Genomic DNA, 27,049 nt, shown 5'->3' with positions numbered 1-27,049 from the left:
AGCCTGCTTCGGATTCTGGGTCTCCCTCTCTTTCTCCACCCCTCCCCCACTCATGCTCTGTCTCTCTCTCTCTGTGTGTGTGTCTCTCTCTCTCTCAGAAATAAACATAAAAAAAAAATACTTCTAGGGGCGACTGGGTGGCTCAGTTTGTTAAGCACTTGACTTCAGCTCAGGTCAGGATCTCAAGGTTCGGTTCGTGAGTTCAAGCCCCACATCAGGCTCTGTGCCAACAGCTCAGAGCCTGGCGCCTGCTTTGGATTCCGTGTCTCCCTCTCCCTGCCCCCACCCTCTCTCTCTTTCAAAAATAAATAAACATGGGGCGCCTGGGTGGCGCAGTCGGTTAAGCGTCCGACTTCAGCCAGGTCACGATCTCGCGGTCTGTGAGTTCGAGCCCCGCGTCAGGCTCTGGGCTGATGGCTCAGAGCCTGTTTCCGATTCTGTGTCTCCCTCTCTCTCTGCCCCTCCCCCGTTCATGCTCTGTCTCTGTCCCAAAAATAAATAAACGTTGAAAAAAAAATTTTTTTTAATAAATAAATAAATAAATAAACATTACAAAAAATACTTTTTTTAAAAAAAAATTTTTTTAATAAATAAATAAATAAACATTACAAAAAATACTTTTTAAAAAAAAATTTTTTTTTTTCAACGTTTATTTATTTTTGGGACAGAGAGAGACAGAGCATGAACGGGGGAGGGGCAGAGAGAGAGGGAGACACAGAATCGGAAAGAGGCTCCAGGCTCTGAGCCATCAGCCCAGAGCCTGACGCGGGGCTCGAACTCCCGGACCGCAAGATCGTGACCTGGCTGAAGTCGGACGCTTAACCGACTGCGCCACCCAGGCGCCCCGAAAAAAATACTTTTAAAAACTTCACTCCCCCGGGGCAAGGCTGGAAACACACCTGTCCTCTGGAGCAAACTTCTGCCTTCTGGGTCTCTCCCGGCCCGATGCAGTCGGCGAGCACCCAAGGGGCAGTCACACCAGGAGGGAGTCTGGCCACTGCAGAGGGGGGACACGGGGCGGCCCACGGCACCCATTCAACCCTCGATCTCACGGCCCTTGGCATCCTCCAGGGCCTCACGTTCAGCTAAACAGTCAGGCTGCCCTGCGGAGGGTTAAATAATGTCGGTGCCACGACCTATTTCCCACTGAGTTGAAAACTCCCCAATTGCTGTATCATTTCCCAGCAACCAACCTCCAGTGACCCACCGCCCCGTCAAGCGGAAAAAGGTCAGTCCGGTCTCATTGAAGGAGGGCAGGCACCGCAGCCCTGCAGAGGCACTAATTAGCCCCAATTTAGCCGGCAAAGCAGGAGCGCGGGGCAGGATGGGGCGTCAGCCAGGTGGCACATAGCAGGTATTCCCGGGCCCTCGTCCCAGCTAAGAGAGCAGAGGCCTCCTGTACGCCTCTGGATCTCAACGTCCTAAAAGCACGTATCGCCCAGGAAGCTTCTTGGCAGGGACACCCCAAAAGAGACATCACGGCGGCGCTGAGCCCAGTGCTAGGAACTGAGAGGCCTGGTCAGCTGGAGCCTGGAGGAGGGTGCTGGGGCCAGCTCCGAGCAAGGCCTCGGCAGAAGCGTGGGCTCCGGGGCCTCCCTGGGGCACAGCCCCATCTCTGCCCCGCACTCAGGAGCCCACGGCGATCCTGGCCTGCCTGCCTTAGGGCCCCGAGACCTCGGACAAGTCGCTGGCAAATCCCAACGTCTGTAAATCCCCCGCCTGTAAAATAATTGTGGCCCCGGAGGCTGGGGCTCCGGACTAAGCCAGCTTACTGAAATGATGGCTGGAGAGCACGTCTGCGAACTGAGAGCCCCGAGGAGACGTGATCCTGGCAGCCGGTGGCTTAAATCCCAACCCCCTCCCCCGAAACAAAGCAGGCAGGTCCCAGCTGGCCATTAGCCAAGAGGACAGAGAACTGCACCGTCACCTAAGGCCAGGCAAGACAGGTAAAGCGGGACCTGGGGCAGTCCCTTCCCCTTCCCTCGGCCCTGTCATCCTGGTTTCCCCAAAAGGCAGCCTGAAAGCCAGCGGGCCCGTCAGAAATCTCCAAATTACTGCGGTGATTTCCGAGAAGTGCTGCGTGGCTGTGCCACACTCACAGCCGTGGAGTGGCGGTCCCCCAAGGGAGGAAACCGAGGCAGACGGGAAGCGGCTTTCTTCCCAAGGTCACGAAACAGGTGGCCTGGCGGGACTGGGACCTCGCTCCGGAGGACCCCACCCCTTACCCAGAGAGAAATGCAGTCGCCACGAAAGCCTGGCCGAGAAGAATTCCCAGGTAACACACTACCCACCGCGAGGAGCACTGTTGTCATGGCAACCAAAGTCTTAACAACTTTGGCATTTCCACAACCTCCATTGATCCAGTTCTCAAAATTTACAGCACAGTGGCACAGTAGTTGCATTTAATTTATTTTAATTGGCTTTTACATAACTCCACATCTTGGGTTCAGCCTTCAGAACAACAGGGTGGGTGGGTTTTTAATACGGGGACCCTTACAACAACAGCACGAAGAAAGCTAGCAAGTCGGCATTTGCATGGTTGGAAAAATTCTTCACTGACTTTCTGGAAGTACGTTTTGCTTAGTTTTCCTGTTTTGCTTTGTTTTTTTCTTTTCTTCCCTCTGAGAAGACACGAGGACCTTTTGCACGTTGAAGTTCATCCGTTGGACTCTCCTCGCATCACATTTAAAAATTAATCTGGGGGCGCCTGGGTGGCGCAGTCGGTTAAGCGTCCGACTTCAGCCAGGTCACGATCTCGCGGTCCGTGAGTTCGAGCCCCGCGTCGGGCTCTGGGCTGATGGCTCAGAGCCTGGAGCCTGTTTCCGATTCTGTGTCTCCTTCTCTCTCTGCCCCTCCCCCGTTCATGCTCTGTCTCTCTCTGTCCCAAAAATAAATAAACGTTGAAAAAAAAATTTTTTTTTAAATAAAAAAATAAATAAATAAAAAATAAAAATTAATCTGATTAGAACGCTCTGTGCACGAGTTCAAGGTGTGTGGGGTAGTAACCCTGGGTGACTTCCAATGGAGCTCCAAGAGATTCTTCTTCCCCACTGACCCATCTCCTGTGCCTAGAATCCCGGGCATATAGCAGGCGCTGGCTAACTGTTGAGTGAACGAACGAACGAATGAAGGAATGAGTGGGGGCTAATTCTCACGACCTGAGCTAAGGTGCCATTTAGGACAGTGCCAGTTAGCTGTGCCTTCCCCATCTTCATTCTAAGTGACGTGTGGGACAAGCCCGGAGAAGGTGGTGTACTTCTGGGGCTGGAAGGATAAGGGGTGCACGTGCGGGGGCTCACGTGGGGACCCTCACCTGGAGCTGCCTCGGCCACTCGCCACCAAGTCCACCGGACCCCCATCCTTGCAAGGGCAAGGGCTAGGCCCAATGCAAAGCTCAACAGGGACTAGAAAGATGAATGGGAACGTGTTCGGTCTCCACCCTCCAGAGGATCCTGTCTGCTGGGAAGAAAGACTTAACTATTTTTTTTAACGCCATTTCGTCGAAAAGACACCCTAACGATGAGGGCGGGGTACAGGTGCCGAGGGCACAGGCAGGGAAAAGGTATCGACCAGCATAAGAGGCCCGCTTGCTTCCTGAAGGATGTGTGGGTGCTCACTAGGTTGGGGGTGGGGGAGAGGTCCTCTCCTCAAACGAGGGCAAACAATGAGAGTGGAGGGGAGTGTGCTCTTTCCCCATAACCCAAGGCCCAACACCCAAGAGTTTCCCCAGGGGGAGCCGTAAAGACCCAGCAAGGAAACCTGCTGTTTAGACGCTCACGTGTCAGGGGCTGCAGGATGTGAATATAAAAACATCCGTGATGGTGGTGGTGGTGGTGGTGGTCCTTCCACTAATGCAGCACTTTGGAGTTTACAAGAGGTCCAACGGCTGGGGCGTCTGGGTGACTCGGTGGGTTAAGTGTCCAACTTCGGCTCAGGTCATGATCTCGCGGTTGGTGGGTTCGAGCCCCGCATCGGGCCCCCTGCTATCAGCATGGAGCCCGCTTCGGATCCTCTGTCCGCCCCCCCCCCCCACTCTGTCTCTGCCCCTCTCCCCTGTTTATGCTCTCTCTCTGTCTCTCTCAAAAATAAATAAATAAAACAAAAACAAGAGGCCCAGTGGCTATTTCTCACAACAGTCCTGGGAGGGGGGTTTTATAATTCCCATTTCGGACGAAGACACAAATGCTCCAGGGCAGCGCTCCCAGCAGACCCCAGGGACCCGCGTGGGGACGGCCACGGCGGGTGCTGTTTACATCGCAGGAAGGGGAGCGGGAGAGGGGCCACGCAGGTGCCTTTTCTCCTTTTAAACAGAACAGCCGGTCCACTACCTGTTCGAACAGAAGTCGGTCCAGCGTCAAGAAGAGGCATCTCTGGTCTGGGGTCACCCTCTGCAGCTCAACGAGGCAGGAAGCCTCTAAGCCCGGGACATCGGGGGCCCGGAGGCTGTTTTCTTGTTCAGATGACAGCATCCTCTGCGGCCGAAAGACCAAGCTCGCCGGTCAAATCACCGCGTACACGGAGGCTGGGGTCGGCCGCTTCCTCAACATCGCCGACGTCCAGTCTGCTCCCCGCCCGTGCAGCCTCTTCAGGCTGTGACAAGCCCACACCGGTCCCTGCCAGTTAACAAGCTTGTGCCAAAAGGGCCGTCCGGTGGCGAGGCTGCAGTGCGTTGCAGAAGGGAGGCCAAAGAGCGGACGTGCCTGTCACTTCACCCGTGAAGTGACCACAAAGAAGCATCTGGCAGGGGTGCCCACCATGGGCCTCCGGCCGCTCATGCCATAGAAGGCTCTTTCTGGCTCTGGGGCTGCCCGAGTGAGCCGGGAGCGGAGGGGTCCAGGGCCCCCCCTTGGCTTCACGCCGTCATGTTATAGGTCACAACCATGACATGCGCTCGGCGAGGGCAGGGCCCCCCCCACATCCTGTTCCCTGTCGTCCCCCAGGGCCCAGGGCCCAGAGCCCAGCTTGGCACGCAAAAATATAAGCATCGGACTAATCTGCCGAATCGTACAGAGCAACCATCGTTCCCGCTAGAGACAGGACCCCTAGCTTTATTAGAAGATTTTGTTCCGGCTGTTTATGGGTAGGTGCTCCCGGGGTGCATTGAAGTGTTTCGTGTTTCTGGCAGGAAAGGCAGGGGGTACGCAGCATTAATAATCAGGCAGCCAGAAAGGAGGGCAAAATTATGTCCGAAACGTCACGAGTGTCGAGTCAATAAAGCGTATGACCTTTGTTTAGAAAAATGTAACTCACACGCACAATTTCAGAAATAGAAGTCAGGCTTATGTATCCTTTTCCGGGACAACTGGGATACCCAGGAAACCCCAGGGACACGCCCAGTCTCCATGGTTACCTACCTGCTTCCAGTGACTGGAGGGCTTCCTTCCTGCCTCTTTGTGGAATCCTGCAATAAACTGAGGACCCAGCTTTCAAAAATAATAATTTCCGGCCCCTTCCCCGTTCATGCTCTGTCTCTCTCTGTCCCAAAAATAAATAAACATTGAAAAAAAAAATTAAAAAAAAAAAAAAAAAAGGGTGCGCCTGGGTGGCGCAGTCGGTTAAGCGTCCGACTTTGGCCGGGTCGCGATCTCGCGGTTCCGTGGGTTCGAGCCCCACGTCGGGCTCTGGGCTGATGGCTCAGAGCCTGGAGCCTGTTTCCGATTCTGTGTCTCCCTCTCTCTCTGCCCCTCCCCCGTTCATGCTCTGTCTCTCTCTGTCCCAAAAATAAATAAACGTTGAAAAAAAATTTTTTTTTTAAAAATTAAAAATAATTTAAAAATAATAATAATTTCCGAATACCGTAGCCATCCTAACTTTTAAATATGGTTTCCTTATGGTTAAGATCCTGAAATCGTTTACCAGATGTGTGTGGAATTTCGCTGACAATTATTTTCTTTCTCAAGATCACAAATAGGGACAGCAGACTATAAAGATGTGATTTTTTAAAATTTCTAACCCGAGAAACTGTAAGCGGACCCCGAGCTTGTAGCAAAGGCAACAGCTGACAGCAACATTATTTGCCTGGAGAGACAGCCGAGCCGTCAACGTCTCTCCTTCATTCACCCTGAAATTAATCCTTGATATTGGCCAATTTCTCTGACGATTGGCCTCGACTTCATAACCTTCCACTGCTGACTCAATATCCTGGACTCAGACAGATTAAACCTCTAAAAAATGATGGGAACGACAGCCTGAGAAGCTCTGGAAGGATGCCACCGGAAGTCGGCATGGCCCTAACAAGGGCTGAGAGGGTCCTGCTTGCCAGCCAGTAAATACAGTCAACCCAGTGTCAACCCAACACCAACCCAAGTCAACCCAAGTCAACCCAAGGTCCAAGGCAGGAGCAGCACAGGGAGTGGGGAAGGATCACCCCCATGAGTCCTCCAACTGGACGGAGATAAAGACCAGCAGGTTTACCCTTGGGCTGTCATGGGGCGGAAGGGCAGGGGTGGGGAACTGAAAAGGCTATTCAGTCCACAGCAGCCGTGGACTGAAGCAGTGGACTGAGCAGCCTGACCCACGAACAGCAAGGAGATTATCTCCGGAAGAGGTTCCACTGTGCTGAACACCCGTGACGAGAAAAGCAAAGAAACAGCAATGGAAGCTGGGACCAGGCGCAACGGTACAAGGACACCAAACCACCTCATCAAACTACCCCGCGTAAACCCAGCAGGGGCCACATAGGCTCCTTCTCAGTCAAGAAACAAAGTGAACGCCCAAATTCGAGCAAGTGGAAAAGAAGAAACATATTCTAGGCCACAGACTCCACCCTCCGCCATGTTGAACTGGTGGATTTCTAGGAAGACTCAGAACATTTTTCTTCATATTCCAGTTAACAGAGTTACTTGGTATTGAATTTAGATGGCATTAGCAAACTCTAATGATGTATTATGCTAAATTTCCATTAATCCAAATCATTCCAAGTATGGAACTTGTGGGTTCCAGCCAGTCTGACTATAAAAAGAAAGTTTGCTAAGCAAATTAATAGGGTAAACAAGGTTATCAGAGGAATGTGCTCTTGGTGTTCCTTTCAAAACCTTTTTTTCCCCTTAACTCCAAGAGTAATACACACCCACTGGCGAAAAGTCAGAGTGTAGATGAATGTGAAAAAGCAAGAAAGAAAAGCCACTCGTGATCCCATCAGACTCGACTGCTGTTAAGAGCCTGGTGTATTCCCTTCTCGTCTATTTCCTCAGACCTTTTTTTCCCTCCGCAACACAACTGGAATGACACCGTCCAGACAGTTCTATACCTTGCTCCCGGTCTTATATGTAGGAGAAATGTTTAAATTGCTTCTGATTTTCATAGCAAAAACCTACCGACCTATGACCACAAATGTGCTCATCTCCAAGAATTCTTAATAGTTCATGAACTCAATGAATTCAGGAGTTTGCACACACAGGTACTTTTGTCCGAAAGTAACCCAATTACTTGTCTTCTATGATACTCCCTTAACTCTGACTTCTCTCTAATTCACGATTAGTCTCAAGGAGAAGTTCAGCCACCAGTTTCTTAGATAATCAGCGGTACGGTACGGGCCTCCCAGAAAGAACTATTACAAAAAGGAGGGCCACCCGCCTCCTCTGGACTGGTTTTCCTTGGGCGTGTCCTTCCTGAAGGGATAAGCAAACAGCTTCTCAATCAGACACGGGACGGAGAGCCTCAGACCACAGCTCCACCGCCAATGGCCAACCTTCTGCGCTCCACTGAACTCACTACCTTTGTGCTACGAGCTCATTCCTTCGCGTAGAGCGCCGTTCCGGGAACCGGAAGTTCTAAGAAAGTGCTGCATGGACGGATGGACGGATGGGACACACAAGAGTTCACCTCCCCAACTTCAGTATCCTCTGACCCTTCCCCTTCCTTCCCATCTGTGCTCCACAGATCTTTTCCTCAACATCGCCAGCGTCTTCTGAATTCTGGCGCAGGCTGTTAAGATGGCCCTTGCTAAGATGTCTGTGTATTCTAAGAGGTTCTCTTTTTGATTTTTGCAGTCGGTTGGCCTAGGAAAATTGTCTCTGCGCTTTATGTCGGATCGTAGAGCAGACAGAGACTGTAAAGGTGGCCTGGTCCTGAGTCCCATTTGACAAATAACGAAACTGAGATCTGGAGAGGAAAAACCACTCACGCCAAGGTAAAGCCAGACATCAATGATCAGATGGGGGTCATTCCGCCAGCCCAGAAAGCCTTGATGGCTTCTACACCGCTGTCTCATAATTTTAATGAAGGGGTAAAACACTCGCCAATCAGTGATGAGCACAGAAAGCAGCATGAGTGCACTGACCTGCTGATCACACATTCAAGCCTGCAAAGCAAGGCCCTTTGGCAAAGGTGTTAAGGTTTAAATACTTCAACTCCCCCCCCCCCATCCAACAGGGGAGGGAAGAGAGTGGTGGTCCAGCCACACATCTGGGCATCCGTTGTGTTCCAGGCTCTGTGCCAGGAAGGGGGGGGACAAGGAAGAGAAATCCACAAGGTCCTGCACGCAAAGAGGTCCGCTGCCCTGGGAGAGGCAGACAAGCACAGGGCCCAACCAGCAAGGTCAGGCTCCAACCTGCAGCGGTGAAGAGGGTAAGCAAAGGGCAATTTATCTTCCCTGTAAGGGCGAAGGGGAGCTCAACAGAACAGGTACCACTGACTCTCTCCCGGGGCCTGCAGAATGGCTGGTGTATCAGTCAAGGTTCTCCAGAAAAACAGAACCAGTAAGAGGTATATATATATATATATATATATATGAGGAGACTTACTGGAATTGGCTCACGCGACTTTGGAGGCCGAGAAATCCCGCGGTCGGCCATCTGCGAGCTAGAGACCCGGGAAAGCCGGTGTTATTCATTCCGAGGCCGAAGGCCCGAGAACCAGAAGCGCTGATGTCCAAGGACAAGGACAAGGACTTCCCAGCTCAAACAAAGTAAATCCCACCTCCCTCCGCCTTTCTGTCCCATTCGGGCCCTCGATGGTTGAATGATGCCTGCACACATGGGTGAGGCGGTCTTTTTTTACTCAGTCGACTGACTCAAACGCTAATCTCGCCAAGAACCACCCTCATAGACACACCCAGAGGTCATGTTTTTATCTGGGCATCCCTTAGCCAAGTCAAACTGACACATAAAATTAACCATCCCAGGTGGGATTTTCCAAGAACATTCCAGACCAGGGAGTCTCACGAGGCCTCTTTTATTTTTATTTTTTTTATTTTTTATTTTTTATTTTTTTTTCAACGTTTATTTATTTTTGGGACAGAGAGAGACAGAGCATGAACGGGGGAGGGGCAGAGAGAGAGGGAGACACAGAATCAGAAACGGGCTCCGGGCTCCGAGCCATCAGCCCAGAGCCCGACGCGGGGCTCGGACTCCCGGACCGCGAGATCGTGACCTGGCTGAAGTCGGACGCTTAACCGACTGCGCCACCCAGGCGCCCCACGAGGCCTCTTTTAGAGTGACATCCCATCGCCCACCCATTTGGGTTCTCCAGGCCTATCATCATCTTGTGCTAACTCCCCCCACTACCCTCCTAACAGTGGGCACCCCTCCCCAACCTGCCAGCAGAGAACAGCTAACTCAACGCAAATGGGCTACGTGGCAAGCAATCACTCAAAGGCTGGGAAGCAGCGTGGAGACTGGATGGTGATGACGGTGATGGCGGCGATGCGGAGGATAATCACGCGGACGGCGTGGGAAGCCAGCAAGTGGCCCCGGGACAAAGCGCTAGGGGAAGGAGCACCGGGCCACCCTGAGACCTTCCCAGTGCTTGGGGGCCCCTGGCCGAGAGAGCCTGGAATCCCTTACCTGGGCGACATCTTCCCCGCCCCCCGCCACTGGCTCGACCAATGGTGAAAATAGTTCCTAAATGCATAAGCCACCTTCCGCCTCGCTCTCAAAACAATCGGCCGGGCCATGCTGTTTTCAGGCCAGCTAACAGCGTATCGCCAAGAACGTACGCTCATAAAGCGGGCAGGTCATGATCCCATCTTCAGAGAGAGAGAGAGAAGAGGGGTAGACGCTCCCCGGAGAATAAGAATGGATCACAGGTGCCAAAACCCCAGCCCGAGAGCCAGCCAAGCCTGAGCATCTTTCTCCCTTTACTTACTGAGAAGAAAGACGCCCAAAGAAGCCAGAGCAGCCACCCCATGTTGTCTCCCACCCTCGGAAGCTGAACCAGACCATCCAGGCTGCGTCACCAGGCACGCGGCTGGCACTGCATGACTGAGGATTTTTAATAAAGCCTTATTGCTGCCACCGCCACCCCACGCCTTGGAGAGGGCTGAGAGAGAGCGTGAGCGAGCCGTCGGTCCTGCCCACCCACGGCCCTGCCTCGGGCCCACGGCTGGGGCAGCCTTTTCTAGACATCCCACGCTCACACGGGCAGGAGCGACTCTCCAGCCCCGCATGTGAACCACATGTAAATACAGAAAACGGTACCGTGTTGGAAGTGATCTGTTTTTAACCCCGGGTGACTGATTTTGAGCGGTGCTCACTTCCCTCCAAAAACGGATGACGGCACAGCAAAGCGAGTATGGGAGTGACGGGGCAGGGTGGGGAGCTGTCGTCAATTCTGTTGTCTGGAGATGCCTGTCAAATGCACAGGAAGGAAGCAGAGACTTGAGCATTTTGCTGCTGGAGGGGAAGAAAACAAGGGCTGTGATCCACACACACGCCGCCGCACAGAATCATAACTCCGCCAGCGTCCCCGAGAGCCCCCAGGCAGCCCATTGGCCCACCAGCACGCAAGCATCCAAACTCAATAAACGCTTCCAACGCTCAAGGAGGCGGGGGATCAAGAGATCGGGGCCTCATCTGCAGGAATACCCTGCAGATCTCTTTGTGCAGCTCCCCCCTCGCTCGGGGTCCCCACGAGTGGGTCAGCGACCCTCAGAGATGCTTCTGAGAAGCCGGGCCATCCGAAAGGGCAGCTCCCCAAACTTCAAATCGTGAGCCGCACCAGCTCCCCTCCAGGAGACTTCGCACACATTCACAGGCTCCCACCTCAAATGCTTTGCTGCTACGGTCTGGGTCAAAGACGCCTAATAAACCTGAATTGGAAAAGAAATACTGAGTAGCAGAGGAGGCACCGCCAGCCACCCAGGAATGTGGAAATAGCAACAGCCACCCGCACTTGCCGCAGACATGTGACCGGCCAAAGACTCAACTGGGTCCAATACATCCACGTTCCATGTGATACGGTTCCACGGAACCTCTTAGTGCGCGTGAGCAAACCGGAGCTCCAAAGCGCCACCCAGCTGATGAAGGACAGAGCAGAGCCTGACTCAAACCCAGGTCTGCCAGACCCCAACATCTCCAGTCTCCAGAAAGAGACGAGACACTCTTGCTGTCTATCATGCAAGTTCTGTGCATCGGTGGGAGAGAGAGTGAGCATTTGTGACCTGGCGGTCCACACCCCAGACCCCGATCCACCTGCATCCACTGCGTATACAGCTTCCGTGACTCGGTTTGATCTGTAAACTGGGGTCTCCTCCTCCGCTTTTCTTGAAAGGGCAAAAATGACACAAGGAGAGAAGTTCTTCTGAAACGCACAAGCCAGGAAAGTGCGCCTCCCACACCCCCGGGGCCTCTCTCTATCCATCTCCCAGGAGACCTCTCTGCATGCACACACACACACACACACACACACACACACACACACACGCGCGCGCTTTGAGTCACTCCTACCTGGCCAGCCGTGAGCCAAGTAATGGGGCAAATGAAGATGGGCCGCGTAGGGCAAATTCATACCCTACAAGGAGTCTGTTTCCATGACTTGGAGGCAATGACAAGAAAAACTGAACGGGACTCCAGGAAAAGCCACAGGAAGGTGTGCCCTGATTTCCAAACAGGGGTGGGGGAGAAAGCGACCTGGCTTAATTCTTGGTTCTCCTCCTTCCTGCTGATGGCTTTGGGTGAGTTGTTTTGCTCTGGGCATCCTGGATGTTTTCATTTAAAAAATGGGTCTGACCCCGCCTGCCTCACACGTTCTTGCCCCACATCATAATTGCCTGCCCTGTATTTAGAATTCTAACCCTCTATTGAATTCGAACTCAGGAGCTGACAAAAGAAACACGGGGGAGGCGACTGCACCAAGCACACACAACATGCCCTGGGTGCACCCCGGGCGCCCAGCGCCGCGCTAGGGGAGGGCTGGGGGCCAGAAGGTCGCAGTCACTGTGCCCAAGAGCCGGCCATCCAGCCGGGGAAACAAGCACCCGGCCACTTGATCAGCCTGGGGGAGCAATCAACTCTCCCTGGAAAACCCCAGGAAGGCCTCAAGGAAGAGGCCCTTAGGCCAAACCTATAAAACCAGAGGCAGGAAGAACAGGCAAATCTCCAGACAGAAAGCCCATTGGCGGCTGCCTGGGGGCGGGGGCGGGAACAGAGAAGGACAGTAAACGGGCCCAAGGGAGCTTTCTGGGGTGATGCAAAGGTTCTAAAACTGGACTGTGGCGACGCTTGCGCCATTCTGTAGATTTACTGAAAAGTAGTGAATTGGACATGTTTGAAATGGGTACGCTTCATGGTATGTAAGTTATATCTCAATAAAGCTGTTAGTTAAGCAAATCTTCCTTTCAAGGATGAGTAGGAGTTTAGCAGATAAAGAAGTCTGGGTGGGAGAGAAGAAAGAAAAGTGGGCGCTGGAGCGGCCTGGCTACCCTCCCCCTCACAGTCCCGTCTCCCCCCCACAGACACCTGCACCCCTCCCGCTGCAGCTTAGAAGATCGGACCCCAGGACCGTGACCCCCCTTTGCCCTAGTTGGGGTGGGGTGGGGGGAGTGGTGCTTCCCTGGGGCACTTGTCAAGGTCTGAGAAGCCCTCAGATGGGCTCTCAGGAGACGTGGGTGGTCTCCCCAACCCCCAGCCCAAGCCGGGCTGTGGCCGGAAGGAAGCCTGTGTCCAGCTTCCAGAGTCCTGCTCGAGCAAGGCGCACGGCAGGTGTCCAGAAGAACATTGACTAAGGAGGAGCATGAACTGGGGGGGGCGGGGGGGCCCGGAGCACAGAGTTAGACGACAAAATCTGTTTTCAACACCGACCTGATGGCAGCGATGACTGAGGAACTGGAGGCCGGGCTCCAGGATACGGGACGAGAAAGCGCTACTCTGCAGAAGAGGAACCGTGGGGACCGAGAGGAGGGACCCGGGCAACAGAGGGCTGACCGATTTACGGACAGAGAAAGAAAGGGAAAGAGCTCAGACACACTCAGGAGATCTCCAGCTGTCGTGAACAAGCTGGCTAGAGTCCTTCGTCGTAACAGGTAAAAAAGACCGGCTTGGGGGTGGAGGGGAAGTTCGGGGCTCCGCTTTGATGGTGTAGTTGCGTGCAGCCTGCACCACGGCGTGGGGTCCGAGCACTGGGAGAACTCAGGTTTGCTCACCTGATGGGAGCCCAGGTGAAAGGTGAGCGCTTAGAAGGGGGCCTGACTCAGGGACACCTCCCTGGCTGAAAGAGACACAGAGAGAGGGACGATTTCAGCTGCGGCAACAGGGTACTGAGGCAATCATGGAAGACTTCCAGGAGGAGAACCGTGCAGCCCCCCAAAGCCTTCCTCCTGTCTTCAGAATCACGGTAGTTCTATCCATGGAGTACACTGAACTGTCTCTTGGGCAAGGGTCGCAGACCCATCAGTCGCTCTTCAGAAACTTACCCAATGAGGCAGGGACGGCGGATGCCAGCACCCTACCCCGTCTCCTGGTTTCCTGCCAATCTGAGCTGTACCTCGAGAGCTGAAAAGAAACCGATATCTGGAAAACACAGCTGCTGGATTAGCAGGTGCGCGGCGGGGGGGGGGGGGGGGGGGTGCACTTGGCTTATAAAGAAAAATGAAAAGAGCCCCAAGAAGACATCTCTGCCCACCTGCTGTTGGCAGGGGAGGGTTGCAACAGGGAGAAAGCCTAACATCTCCCCGAAGGTGTCTTTAGTTAGTCATGCCTCATAAATGCAGAGATATGAAGCTCTGCCTCTGAAATTCAATTATACTTGAAAGGACATGGCCAAGGCAGGGTTCTCTTAAAGGATTTACTGTGCTTTTCTGATGATAAAAAGAAAAAAAAAAATTCTCTAGACTGGCTCCTCGGCACCTAAGAAATGCTGCACCTGTCAAACTGTATCGATTACCTGAAGTTACATTAAAACCCACGCCACTAGGTTCCACCCTCTTTTTTTTTTTTTTTCTGGTGGAAAGTGCTTTGAAAGAAACATCTTCCCCCCCATAGAGCAAGAGTCACGGAGACAGCTCCTGAACCCCCTCTGCTATCTCCGTATACAATTACCTGTCACCCCCTGGCTGGAAACTCGACCCAAAGCAAAGAGCAGGAGAGCTGTATGAGATACATCGAGGGCACAGCCTCGCATGTGGGCATGAAAACACCAAAGAAACCCAACGAAGACTGCGGGAGAATGGTGAGGCCCAAAGTAGACAGAGCGTCATTAAAGGCTACAAGCCTCCTTCCACAAGCACAATGACATTTGGGGCTGACACACTAGCAAAATACGCTTAATCCCCCCCCCCCCCCCCCCCCCCACGTCAAGCCTGGGCTGGCGACTCACAAATTGGAAGCATTATCCCGTAACAAACAAGCTTGGTTTAGGGCTTCCTGGAATGCGAAATTCTAACACAAACCTGATCCCGATCTAGATAAAATTTCAGCTGCCAAGCAGCTTACTCTTTGGTGCCAAATACACTCTGGGGCTCCTTAGTCCTATCCAGGATTATCACCGGTTCCTCAGTGACCTGAGCACTTTACCGCTTAGGAGAGGCAATACGAGGTCTTAGAATAAGTTTGAGGGAAGGACCGTAGGCGTGACGGGGAGACAGAGTGCCTAATGCACAGATACACACTAGGGTATTTTATGGGAAAAGGCAACCTTTGTAACCGTGCACGCGGAGCCCTGAAGGTAGCGGGTGCCAGCCGGGGAAGAGAGTACTTCTGCCTTACTAAGAGCAAACTCCGCAGCATCTCCAGGTAGAGACAGAGCTCAATAAAGACGAGGCCCACATGGGGGCTATGCACAAAGGTGAGTCCACTCCTTGGGGTTCAAAAGCTTGCATTCCGAATTCTGCCCGGCCCAGTCAGTGGCCAGAGAGCAGCGTTAGCATAAATTCTGGAAGAATGAGTCCCAGCTCCTTTATATCTCTTAAGAGTTTCCCTCTAGAGGGTTTGTTGGAAATGGATGGATACTGGCCCGAGTTTGGGCAAATCTCTGTTCTTCTGGGGTTTAGACTTGTTCCGGCACAAGTCTGAGCTTCCAGCCTTCTGATTCCCAATGCCAAGTGTCCCCCACGATTATCACACGTTGACATCTATTTTCCACCTTACAAAAAGCATCAAAGCGGAACCCAAAGGGAGCAAGCAAGGCTAAAACGCACCACATCGAACCACATCCCACCGCAAGCAAGAGGCAGAGCCCCTGAGCCTTCCCTCCGGCACATTATCCAATAAAACCTCAAGAGCTCAGTAATTACAGGCGCTCTCAAAAGTGAAACAGAAATAGATCTAGGGCCAAAACACTGGTTTGCTTGAGATAAAGGGTGGCTTAAAGCAGAAAATACAAAACAACCACCACAACAACAAACAGGCCAGCTCTCAGTCTATCTTCTGATCTGAGAAAGCCGGCCTGATTTGTTTGTTTTGTTTTGTCTTGTTTTCCAGTATTGCTGAATCTGATTACGGGGAAGAGAGCAAGATTCAGATGAAAGGCCCTTTTTCCCCCTCTAGGATATAAAATCACTTTACGAAAACAGAAAAAGCAGGTTGCATTTTATGTGTGCCCCTGACACCAAATCAGATGAAAACTTAGCTTAGCCAGGTCCCCTGGCCTGCGATCACCGCTGAAGCCTCGGCGGTCAGTGCTGGCAAAAGACAGAGCAAACGAGAGGTTTCGGCTCCCGTGTCATAAAAGCCTGCAAAGGATGCCAGCTTCCCGGAGCACACCCACCGAGAGCCGATGATCCCGGGAATCCGCATACCTCCGCACAGCCCGTGATGGTCCCCATGCCCCCGTCCCCATTCCATGCCACTGCTCCATTTTGAGAGCCTCACGCACCATGAGGCTGGCCGCTCCCCTGGTGAAAGGTTATTTGTTTTCCGGACTGGGGAGGGTCGTGAGAGGAAGAAAGAAACCACGGCGATGGAGGGAAGGAATCACCAGCTCTGGGAGAAGGCAGCAGGGCAGCGCGGGCCAGCTGGCCCTGCTGGGTCTGAGCAAGCGCCGTGCTGCGGTTGGCAGGGCTCTCCCCGAGATTGCACGGTGGTTAGAGGGTGTGCACATCCACTGCCGTTCAATGTTACACAGTAGTAGGTTTCAAACTAAATATTTGACACATTGTGGTGTGGGACTAGGAGGAAGGGTCCCACGGAGCCTGCTGCGGAAGGCTGATCCAACAGAACCGCAGTTGCATGGGGGGGGGGGGGGGGGAGGTAGGGTCGGCTGGAATCCAATGCCGAGGCCCAAGGCGGGACTCGCCGTCCTGGCAAACAGCCTCCTCTAGGGGGAATGGGTGTTGGCCGAGAGTAAAGGGGTATGGCCTTCAGCTTGACGAGGCCAGGCTGGGATGCCCTGGGAGCCCGAGATTCACGTCTGCGGGGAGCACCACTTCCACGCCCCGGCTGGCAGACTGTGTGAGATGCTACAGCCCCGGGGACTAGGCACTTGTTGAACAAAAAGGCTCCCGACTCCAGCAGCCGCCGCGTTCGGCCAGGAGAGGGACCCCCAGCTCGGGCGCTGGAGACTTCGCTGCGGGGCGCTGCGCGCTCCTGCACACCCGAGGCGGCGCCGCCCGGGAGATGCGGCGAGCAGGCGGCGCACCCAGCAGCCTAAACTTTCTCGAATCTCGGTGCTTCGCGGTTAAGTTAGGGCCGTGAGAGAGGCACAAAACACGCGCGGGGGGCGGGGGATGTAATCGCCCCACCCACGATGAAGGGGAAAAAAGGATTAAAAAAAAGAGAGAGACGCTAATTCAATTAACTTAGCACCTACTATGTGCCAAGCACCCGGCCGAGACCTACCTTTAGCGCGTTCTCATTTTAAATGTCATGACATACCCCAAGGGAGGAACTGTCCCCATTTGATACAGAACCAAATCTCAACCAGAGAAGGTGGCGTGTCTGGCCCAGGTCGCAGTGCGGGTCACGGCGATACCAGGGCTCCTAACTCAGGAGCAGGGCTCTCTGTCCGTCGCCCCTCCGCCCGTAAGGAGAGAGCGGATGGCCACCGCGCCAGCCCCCTACCCTGGCCAGAGCTCACCTGCCACCCACGTGGGCCGCGCGCACCTGCCCCCCACCCCCGCGGGGCCAGCCGAGGCTGCCCCCAAAGGCCCGCACTACCTCCCTCGGATCCCAGCTGTCTCCCAGGGCCCTGGAGCTCCGCACTGCGCCGGCCGGCGGGGGACAGAGGGCCCCGCACGCAAGGCTGGACGCCCACGCCCACCCCGCCACCCGCGCCCCACGCGCAGCCGCTCCCCCAAGCCACCCGCCCCGCACCCGTCCCCACCAGCAACTGCGCCCGGACACACAATTCCACAAACGCAGCCCAAAATGTGCACACCCACTGCACACACGGATCCCCACGAGGACACGCCATTCCAGGGACACGCCACCGTCCTCGGTCACCCACAACTCCACCACGCAGACAAACACAGGCACCCCCAACACACACACGCGAGCGCGCGCGCACGCACACACACACACACACACACACACACACACACACTCACGCACGCAGAGAGCCCGATCGTAGCTCACGCCAGTGCACACGCCGGCACTCTCCGGAGCCCGCAGCCCCTCGCTACCCTACCTGCTCCGCAGCAGGACGCGGTCCGCCGGCTTCCCCAGCCCAAGTTCGGCGCCGCGGGCGCTGGGGCAGGCGCGGGCCGCTGCCCGGGACGAGCGCGCCGAGGCCGGGAGGGTGGCTAGGAGCGCGGGCCTCCGTGCGCCCGCAGCCTCCGCGCCGGCCCTGCGTTCATCGCCTCCCAGAAAAACAAAAGGAAGCCGGCAGCGAGGGAGGGAAAGAGGTGGAGGCGCCCGCCCGTCCGCCGGTCCGCCCGTCCGCCGCCTGCGGTCGCCTCGGCCCGCCTGCCAGCGCCGGGAAGGAAGGGACTCGAAGGCGGGACCCGGAGGCGGGGGCCGGGGGCGGAGCGTGCGGCCGGGGCTGGCGCTCAAGTTTCCAGCGGACCCACCCCCGTCTCGACCACGCCCCCGTCTTGCCCCCGCCCACCTACCCTGCTCGGGTCGCGCCCCCGTCCCTAGCCACGCCCCTTGCTGGCCCTTCGGCCCGGGGCCTCAGAGCTTTCCGCGCCGGCCCCTCGCGGCCCTTTAGCGCACTCTCCGCCCGGCCTAGGCCTTAACCCGGTCCCGTGTCGGCTGGATTTCGGGGCAGGACCGGGGCCGAGCACCAGTTCCGCCTCCCTAACCCTTGGCCTCTGGCCTACGGGTGTGGGAGAGGCGGGGAGGCGGCACCGGGAGGGGCCAGTTCCGCGCCCACTCCCCCGCCTCCCCAGTCCTCTGCAGGAAGTGCAGCCCTTTCTGGTGGCCCAGAAAGGGAAGAGGCTGGAGTCGCCCCAGGCCATCTCCCGGGGCCCTCTGGCATCCTCCCCGCCAGCCCCAGGGCAGATAGCACCAGCCTTCCCGCGCCTCTTTCAGGGAAGAACCGAGGACACCTGAGTTCCAGTTCTGGTTGCCTTTGCCAATTCCGGGCGGGCGGTTTGGGCAAGTCCCTTAGACTCCCGGCCTTGGTTTCCCCACCTAGGAAATGGACGGGAGGAGGAGCAGGCTTTTGCGGGCCCTCCCCTCCCAGACGCGCTCTGGGCCTTCAGTCTCTGCGGAGGAAGGGACTTGGGGGAAATCTCCTTTTTCAGGGACCGGTGGCCTGGGTGTCAGGGAGAGAACCCCATGCGTCCTGCAGACTTCCTCAGTCCCCCTCCGAAGGCACCTGCCTGGGAGAGAGGGAGTGAGGGACTGTGCTTCCCAGAGCCTCTCCTCCCAGTAGCTCCTGAAGATCTGGGCCCTGGAAAAGCAAATATATACACCCACCCACCACCACCCACCCCAAACATCCCCGAAGAAAAGGTAACCACAGAAACAGCCATGAATGCGGAGCTGGGCGTTAGTGTTAGGCTGAGACAGTCTGTCTCTCTCGCGTCTCTAGGGGAAAACGCAAATCCTCCTGCAAATACTCCTCCACAAAAGTGGTGAGTGAACTCCCATTACACAGGAGGCTGCAGAGAGGAATGCTGGTGGGTGGCTTGGTGGGGGGGAACAGGGCGGGCCGGCAGGCAAGGTGGTCGAAGCCCAGACCCCTCTCTCTCGGCAAGCAAATGGCAAAACCACCCCAGAGGCATTTAGTCTCCTAGGCAGCCCTGCTGTGGGGATTAAATGCGATCATTACTGAGCTGTCAGCAGCAGGGGACCGGGGTGATGTCACAGGGAACCACTCTGGTACCTGGGGCACCCTCTTCTCAGCAGACCAGCAGCCACGGTGATGGAGTAGGCTTCCTGCAGTATATCCACGCAGAGGGTAGGGTTACAGGTTGAGACGCCTGCGGTCACATGTCAAACCCAGGCCCATCCACCAGGTGGATCCTGGGTTCGACGGGGTAAGTCACGTTCTGCTGGGGTCACACGTGAGGCTCACTTCTCACTCAGGTTGCAGCTGGAGGGCTCGGGGAAAGCTAGTCACGAGCATTCGGGAACTCCAGCCCCTTCCAGCTGGAGATTCCAGCAGAATCTCTTCCAACTGGAGATTCTTCCTTCAGGACTTCTGAGGACTCCGCTGACCCCTTGACTTCCAGCCAGCAACAAGAGAGGAGACCGTGCTAGCTGGGGGTCGGGGGCCGGGGCGGGGGGCGGGGGTGGGGGAGGCGGTCACTAGGATCCAGGCCTGAAGGCGGCATACGTCACATTGGCCTGCATTCACTGATCGGAGTTAGTCACGAGGTGCTACCTGGATGCAAGGGGTCCTGGAATTATAGTCTTCCTCTGTGCCCAGGAGAAAACGGCCATTTTGGTGGGCACATCGTGACGTCTCCTGCCACAGAATCAGAGCACAGTTTTCCAAAGCTCAGTCACAGGACAACAGACAGACACGCACATAAAGCATGAGAGTTGTTGAGATCTGAGCCACAGCTAGCTAAGATCACCTGCAAAATCAGCTCGTGGGGAGAGGGTCAGGGGCCTTGAAAGACAAGGAGGTGGGGAAAGCTTCACCCAGGGTGAAGCAGGGTGGAGGGGGAGGAAGCTCGGGGAGAATGCGAAAGCAGATTTGCTATCAGTGGACCTCCGGGCCTTTGCCTGGGCTGTGTTCTGTCCCACCCATCTGGAACCTCCCTATCCCCAGGATCCAGTTCAGATTTCGCGTCACCCTCTGACCTCTCAGCTCCTGTGCGCTTCTCCCTTCCCTGAACTTCTAGAGGAGTGTCTCACTTCAAATGAGCTACAGCCTGGTCCTTTCCTTTTGCTCTTTCAGTAACGCCTTATCAAGCTTCATGGAGGGAGGGCATGCAGTAGTTACTTCATAAGTACTTCTGAATTTGATAAACTGGCGTAAAACGAAAAGCAATTTCAGGGTATGGTGCTCTGTCACTTTCCCGGGGCTGCCATCCCAAAGTACCACAGACTGGCTGGCTCAAACCAAGACATTCCATCTCAGAGCTCTGGATGCTGGAAGGCCAAGGTCAACCTGTCAGCCAAGCTGCGTCCTCCTGAGGGGTCTGAGGGGGAATCTGTTCCGGGCCTCTCCCCTGGCTTCCGTAGCCTCAGGTGTTTTCTTTGCTTACAGACGGCTGTCTTCTCCCTCTGTCTTCGTGTCGTCTTTCCTCTGTGTGTGTCTGCCTCTATGTCCACATTTCCCCTTTTTTATAAGAACACCAGTCATATTGGATTAGAGCCCATTCTAATGGCCTTCATTTGATCATGTGCAAAAGACCCCGTTTCCGAATAGAGTTCTATTCACAGGTACCAGAGATTAGGGCTTCAGCATCTTTATGGGGAAACAATTCAGCACATAACAGGTGCATGCTGTATATAATTTGTCTTCCATACCATGGCTGTAAACACTTAAAGTCGGGACTGATTCTGATTATTCTTAATAATATCTGACATAATCGTGGCACCTGGGTGGCTCAGTCGGTTAAGCATCAGACTTCAGCTCTGGTCGTGATCTTGTGGTTCATGAGTTTGAGCCTCGCGTCGGGCTCTGTGCTGACAGCTCAGAGCCTGGAGCCTGCTTCAGATTCCGTGTCTCCCTCTCTCTCTTCCCCTCCCCTGATCACACTGTCTCTCTCTCTCTCTCTCTCTCTCTCAAAAATAAGTAAACATTAAAATAATAATAATATCTGGGGCGCCTGGATGGCTCCATCGGTTGAGCGTCCGACTTCAGCTCAGGCCATGATCTCGCGGCTTGTGAGTTCGAGCCCCACGTCGGGCTCTGTGCCGGCAGCTCGGAGCCTGGATCCTGCTTCGGATTCTGGGTCTCCTCCTCTCTCTGCCCCTCCCATGCTCATGCTCTGTCTCTCTCTGTCTCTTAATAATAAATAAACGTTTAAAAAAAGTAAATAAAATAATGATATCTGACATAGTTTTATGACGTTACTGTTTCAGAAGCACTTTTAAATATGCTATTTCCAACATTCTTAAGATTATTCCCAGATTTTATAGATGAAGACACTTATACTTGGAGAAAGGAAATGTCCAAGGTCACATGTTAGTAACAATGGCAGCGGGGTCTAAAAGCCAGATTGAGCATCACTGTGCTGGGCCCACACAGGCTTTGGAAAAAATACTATAAAAACAAATTGTAGTACTTCAATGAACTTGAGTGTGTATCCTCCTGGAGAGGCTTTTTCAGATAAATACGGTTCTAGGTCATAAACCCGGGCTCCTGGAAGCTTGAGGGAGTGAGGCCCCATGGTTTCCAGGTCCTCTTTTGATTGGGTCACTCTGTGTCATTGTAATTACAGAGAGGAGGAGTGGGGCTGCTCCCTTCAGCTAGATGAGGCACCTGGGGCTGCCCACCCCCCTACCCCCCAGCTCCAGAAGCTCAAACCAGGAGGAACAGTCAGAGAACTTGTCGGCAGCACCAGCGGCAAGAATGACTAGAATCGCTGGATCCTGCCTCGGGCCAGTATGGATCCGAGGTGGGGACGTTGGATGATTGGCCATCTTGCTTACCCCTGGCATCCACGAGTGTTCGTGATGGCCCCTGAGGCAGAGGCTGTGACCCGCGGTTACCCGGGGAATGTGACTCAGAGGCACATTCCCATGGATCCCCCTTTCCCCTTTGCCCTTGCAAGCTCCAGAAGGTTCCGATGAACGAGAGGGTCCCTCTCCTCGAGCGACTACCCCGCCATGGACTGAATCGTGTCCCTCCAGAATTCATACATTGAAGCCCCAACACCCCCCATGTGCCTGGATTTGGAGATCGGACTTTATAGGAAGTAATCAAGGTTAACGAGGTCATGGGGCATCTGGGTGGCTCAGTGGGTTAAGCCTCCGACTTCGACTCAGGTCCCGATCGCACGGTTCGTGGGTTCGAGCCTCGCGTCGGGCTCTGTGCTGACAGCTCAGAGCCTGGAGCCTGCTTCGGATTCTGTGTCTCCCTCTCTCTCTCTGCCCCTTCCCTGCTTGCACTCTATGTCTCTCTCCCTCTCTCTCAAAAATAAATATTAAAAAAAAAAAGTTAAAAAAATAAACACAAATAACTAGCTGACTAAATAAAAAGAACATACTCTTCAGCAATCACGACGGAGCCCTAACCCAGGGCTCTGATTTCCTAATTTGTAACATGTGGATGTTAATGTCTCCCTTGGATTCAAAGAGGCAATGTATGTAAAGGGCCTATGGCTTGATAGATACGCCATAAATGATCGGGAGAGTTACCTTCAGTGTCATTGTCAGCAGCACTGCGCTGACAGACTCAGTATAAACGCATAAAGGAAAGCATCCTGACGAATCTCCGGAGACCTGGGTTCCAGTCTCAGTTCTGGCACATTCTAGATGCGTCACCTGAACACGACACCTAAGCTCTGGGAGTCTGTTTCCTCGGGAGTGAGTCGGGCTGCCCTCAGGCGACCGGGGCAGGGAAAGGTCAGACACACCAGGGATTGGCAAACAGCCTGGAACGCCGTGGAAGTACCTGCCGGGGACTTGAGTGCTGACCTCGAAGTGGTCGCTCCCCAGGCAGTGGTCAGGGTGCATTGGAAGCAGCCAAGAATCTGTTTGGCGGGGCAGCGCTCCTGCTAAACCAAAAGCCAAACACAAACAGTGGCTTTGACCAAGGTTTCCAACCAATCTGAACCGGAAAAGGCTGCTTGCCTTTCCAGCTCGGTTCCGGATGGCTTCTCTTCTGGGAAACAGAGCTCCTGCTGCCTGAGAAATGGGGACGCGCCAGCCCACACGGACGGTAGGTGAGTGTCTGCCCGAAACAGTGGGGCGGCTAACGAGCAACGGAAGGAACACCCCTCAGCCCTGCGTGTCTCCGTTTCGCCTTCTAGCCGGCGGTCCAGACCCCAACAGAAAGAAAAGGTGGCCCACGTACCCAGGCACATTTTTCAGTGTAAAAAGGCACAGGCAAAATTAATGTTAATGGCACATGTTTCTTTTTATTTTTTTTAATTTTTTTAAACGTGCATTTATTTTTGAGAGAGAGACAGAGTGCGAGTGGGGGAGGGCCAGAGAGAGAGAGGGGGGGGGGGGGGTGGGGAGAGAGACAGAATCTGAAGCAGGCTCCAGGCTCTGAGCTGTCAGCACAGAGCCCGACTCGGGGCTTGAACTCACGAACTGCGAGATCATCACCTGAGCTGAAGTCGGACGCTTAACTGACTGAGCCACCCAGGGGCTCCAATGGCACATTTGTAAATTCAGTATAGAGGAAATGTTTTTACTTCAACACGCGGTCACTCTACAAGTTATGAATGAGATGTTTTGCATTCTTTTCTTCATACTAAGTCTTTGACGTTCGATGTGCGTTCTGTATCGATAGCACGTCTCGATTGGGACCGGCACAACTCAGGTGCTTAGTAGCCATATGTGGCCAGTGGCTGTCACCCGGACGGTACAGATATAGAGCAATGGATCCTCAACTTCAGTGTACAACTGAATCCCCTGGGGGCGCCTGGGTGGCTCGGTTGGTTAAGCATCAGACTTCGGCTCAGGTCATGATCTCACAGTTCGTGTATTCGAGCTCCGCGTCGGGCTCTGGGCTGACAGCTCAGAGCCTGGAATCTGCTTCGGATTCTGTGTCTCCCTCTCTCTCTGCCCCTCCCCTGCTCACGCTCTGTCTCTCTCTCTCTCAAAAATAAACTAAAAAAAAAAAAAAGGAATCCCTGAAGGGCTTGCAAAAACACAGATTGCGAAGCCCCAACCCCAGAGTTTATAATTCACAAAGTCTGGGCTGTTCCCTGAGAATCTGCATTTCTAACAAGGTTCCAGGCGATGCTGCCGCTGGTCAGGAGTCCACACTCCGAGTACCACCGGCCTAGACGGTCTTCTGAGGAAGAAGAAAGGTGCTTTATCATTTACATCTGGGAAAGCTATCTCATTACAGTAAATCCAGAGTAGTCAAGAGAGTGTGGTACTGGCATAAGGATAGCTATTTGGATGAATGGAATAAGGTTGAAAGGCCAGAAATAAACCCTCACATCTATAATCAGTTGATTTTTGGCAAGGGTACCGAAACAATTCAACGGGACAAAGAATAGTCTTCCCAACAAGTCATACTGGAACCACTGGCTGGTCACTTGTACAAGAATGCATTTGAACCCCTAACTCACACCATTTACAGAAATTTCACTCAAAATGCATCCAAGACCTAAATGTAAGAGCTAAAGCTATAACATCTTAGAAGAGGGGTGCCTGGGTGGCTCAGTCAGTTAAGTGTCCGACTTCGGCTCAGGTCATGATCTCGCGGTCTGTGGGTTCGAGACCCGCGTCGGGCTCTGGGCCGACAGCTCGGAGCCTGGAGCCTGCTTGGGATTCTGAGTCTCCCTCGCTCTCTGCCCGCTCATGCTCTGTCTCCCCCGCTCATGCTCTGTCTGTCTCTCTCTCAAAAATAAATAAATGTTGATAAAATAAAATCTTGGAAGAAAACATAAGAATAAATCTTTGGGACCTTGGATCAGGCAATGGTTTCTTAAGCATGACGCCAAATGCACAGGCAATCAGAGAAAAAGTTGACAAGATGGGCTTCATCAAAATTTAAAACTTTTGTGCTTCAATGGGCACCATCAAGAAAGTGAAAAGACAACCCATAGAATGGGAGAAAATATTTGCAAACCGTATATCTAATCAGGAACTTCTATTGCGTATATATAATGAACTCTTACAACTCAACAACAAAAAGACAAGTAACCCAATTTAAAAATGGAAAGGGAAAGGGGCACCTCGGTGGCTCAGTCAGTTAAACGTCTGACTTCAGCTCAGGTCATGATCTTGTGGTTCATGAGCTCAAGCCCCGCGCTGGGCTCTGTGCTGACAGCTGAGCGCCTAGACCCCGCTTTGGATTCTGTGTCTCCCTCTCTCTCTCTCTCTGCCCCTCTTCTGCTCATGTTCTGTCTCTCTCTCTCTCAAAAGTAAATAAACATTTTTTTTAATTTTTCAATTTTTCTTTTAACGTTTATTTATTTTTGAGACAGAGAGAGACAGAGCATGAACGGGGTGGGTCAGAGGGAGAGAGAGACACAGAATCTGAAACAGGCTCCAGGCTCTGAGCGGTCAGCCCAGGGCCCGACGCGGGGCCTGAACTCACAAACCGCGAGATCGTGACCTGAGCTGAAGTCGGAGGCTTAGCCGACTGAGCCACCCAGGCGCCCTAAAAAATTTTTAAATAAAAAATAAAAATGGAAAGGGACTGGGGTAGACATCTAAGGAAGATATACACAGGGCCAACAAGGGCATGAGAAGATGACCCACGTCATTCGTTGTCAGGGAGACACAAAGCAAAACCTCTGTGAGATTACTTCACACACTCTGGGGCTGTTGTCATCAAAAAGACGAACAATAACAAGTGTGGGTGGGGATTTGGAGGATCTGGAACCCACCCGCATTCATGGCTGGTGGTAACAGAAAATGGTGCGTTGGCTTTGGAGTGCATCTTGGCAGTTCTCCTGAAAGTCAAACATAGACTTACCACGTGACCTGGCATTTCCACTCCCAGGTATGTAGCCGAGAGAATGGAAAACATATACCCACCCCAAGACTTGGGCCTGACGGTGGATAGCAGCCCTGTTCATAAGAGCTACAGAGTAATGAGGAAGACGTGGGGAAAGGGGGTCTCACGGGCACCGAGGGGAGAGCGTGACGATAACCGTCGCTTTGAACAATTTGCCGATATCTGGTAAAGTTGGAGAGACAGACACCCTTCAGCCCAGCAACTGCCCCTGCAGTTACCCACCCCAAGAAAACGTCTGTGCACAAGCCAAAAAGCCATATGCATGAACACATCCCAACACAGGAGGAGAGAAAAGCCTCCTCAAGGTCCTGCGTGAGGGGGAGGGGTGCACAAAGCGCTTTATACCCTTACAATGAGTTCCTATAAATGGCCGGAAAATCAACCACCTGGATACATCTGAATCGAGGCGGATAGACCACAAAAAACAGCACTGAATGTTTAAAAAGGCAAGCAATGAAAACGAAACGGTGTTGTGTAAATACACACAACTATAGCAAAGTATCAAAATGGACTGCAGGAGAGCCCACAGATGCACGTTAGTGATTGCTTCTGGGACAGGGCAGGATGCGGAAAAAGATCGTAGCACTACGAGGGGCTTCCCCTGTGCCTGACATGCACGATTTCTAAAAATATATGGGGCGCCTGGGTGGCTCAGTCGGTTAAGCGGCCGACTTCGGCTCAGGTCACGATCTCACAGTTCGTGAGTTCGAGCCCCGCGTCGGGCTCTGGGCTGACGGCTCAGAGCCTGGAGCCTGTTTCTGATTCTGTGTCTCCCTCTCTCTCTGCCCCTCCCCCATTCATGCTCTGTCTCTCTCTGTCTCAAAAATAAATAAACATTAAAAAAAAATTAAAAAAAATATATATATATAAAGCCAATGCGCCCTGGTGGCAGCTCTGTTACGGA

The 27,049-nt window shown here is 53.7% G+C and overlaps 1 protein-coding gene across 4 annotated transcripts in view; it reads right to left on the bottom strand.

Annotated features, from left to right (window-relative positions):
• HPCAL1 (hippocalcin like 1) overlaps nucleotides 1-18,118 on the bottom strand; it is a 107,406-nt gene extending 89,288 nt beyond the window's left edge. The window contains exon 1 of one of the 4 annotated variants that reach the window (XM_047845190.1): nucleotides 17,779-18,118. The gene's annotated coding sequence lies outside the window, so the exon portion shown is untranslated. Of the gene's footprint in view, nucleotides 1-10,418; nucleotides 10,440-11,411; nucleotides 11,462-17,778 lie in introns of those variants that run through there. The other 3 variants (XM_047845196.1, XM_047845192.1, XM_047845194.1) reach the window with 3 other exon arrangements.
• Between the last annotated feature and the right edge of the window lie 8,931 nt (nucleotides 18,119-27,049).

This window comes from Prionailurus viverrinus, unplaced genomic scaffold (assembly GCF_022837055.1).
Source record: "Prionailurus viverrinus isolate Anna unplaced genomic scaffold, UM_Priviv_1.0 scaffold_33, whole genome shotgun sequence".
NCBI lineage: Eukaryota > Metazoa > Chordata > Mammalia > Carnivora > Felidae > Prionailurus > Prionailurus viverrinus.
Note: the sequence above shows the minus strand (reverse complement) of the source record. Positions and strands in the feature narration are given on the sequence as shown.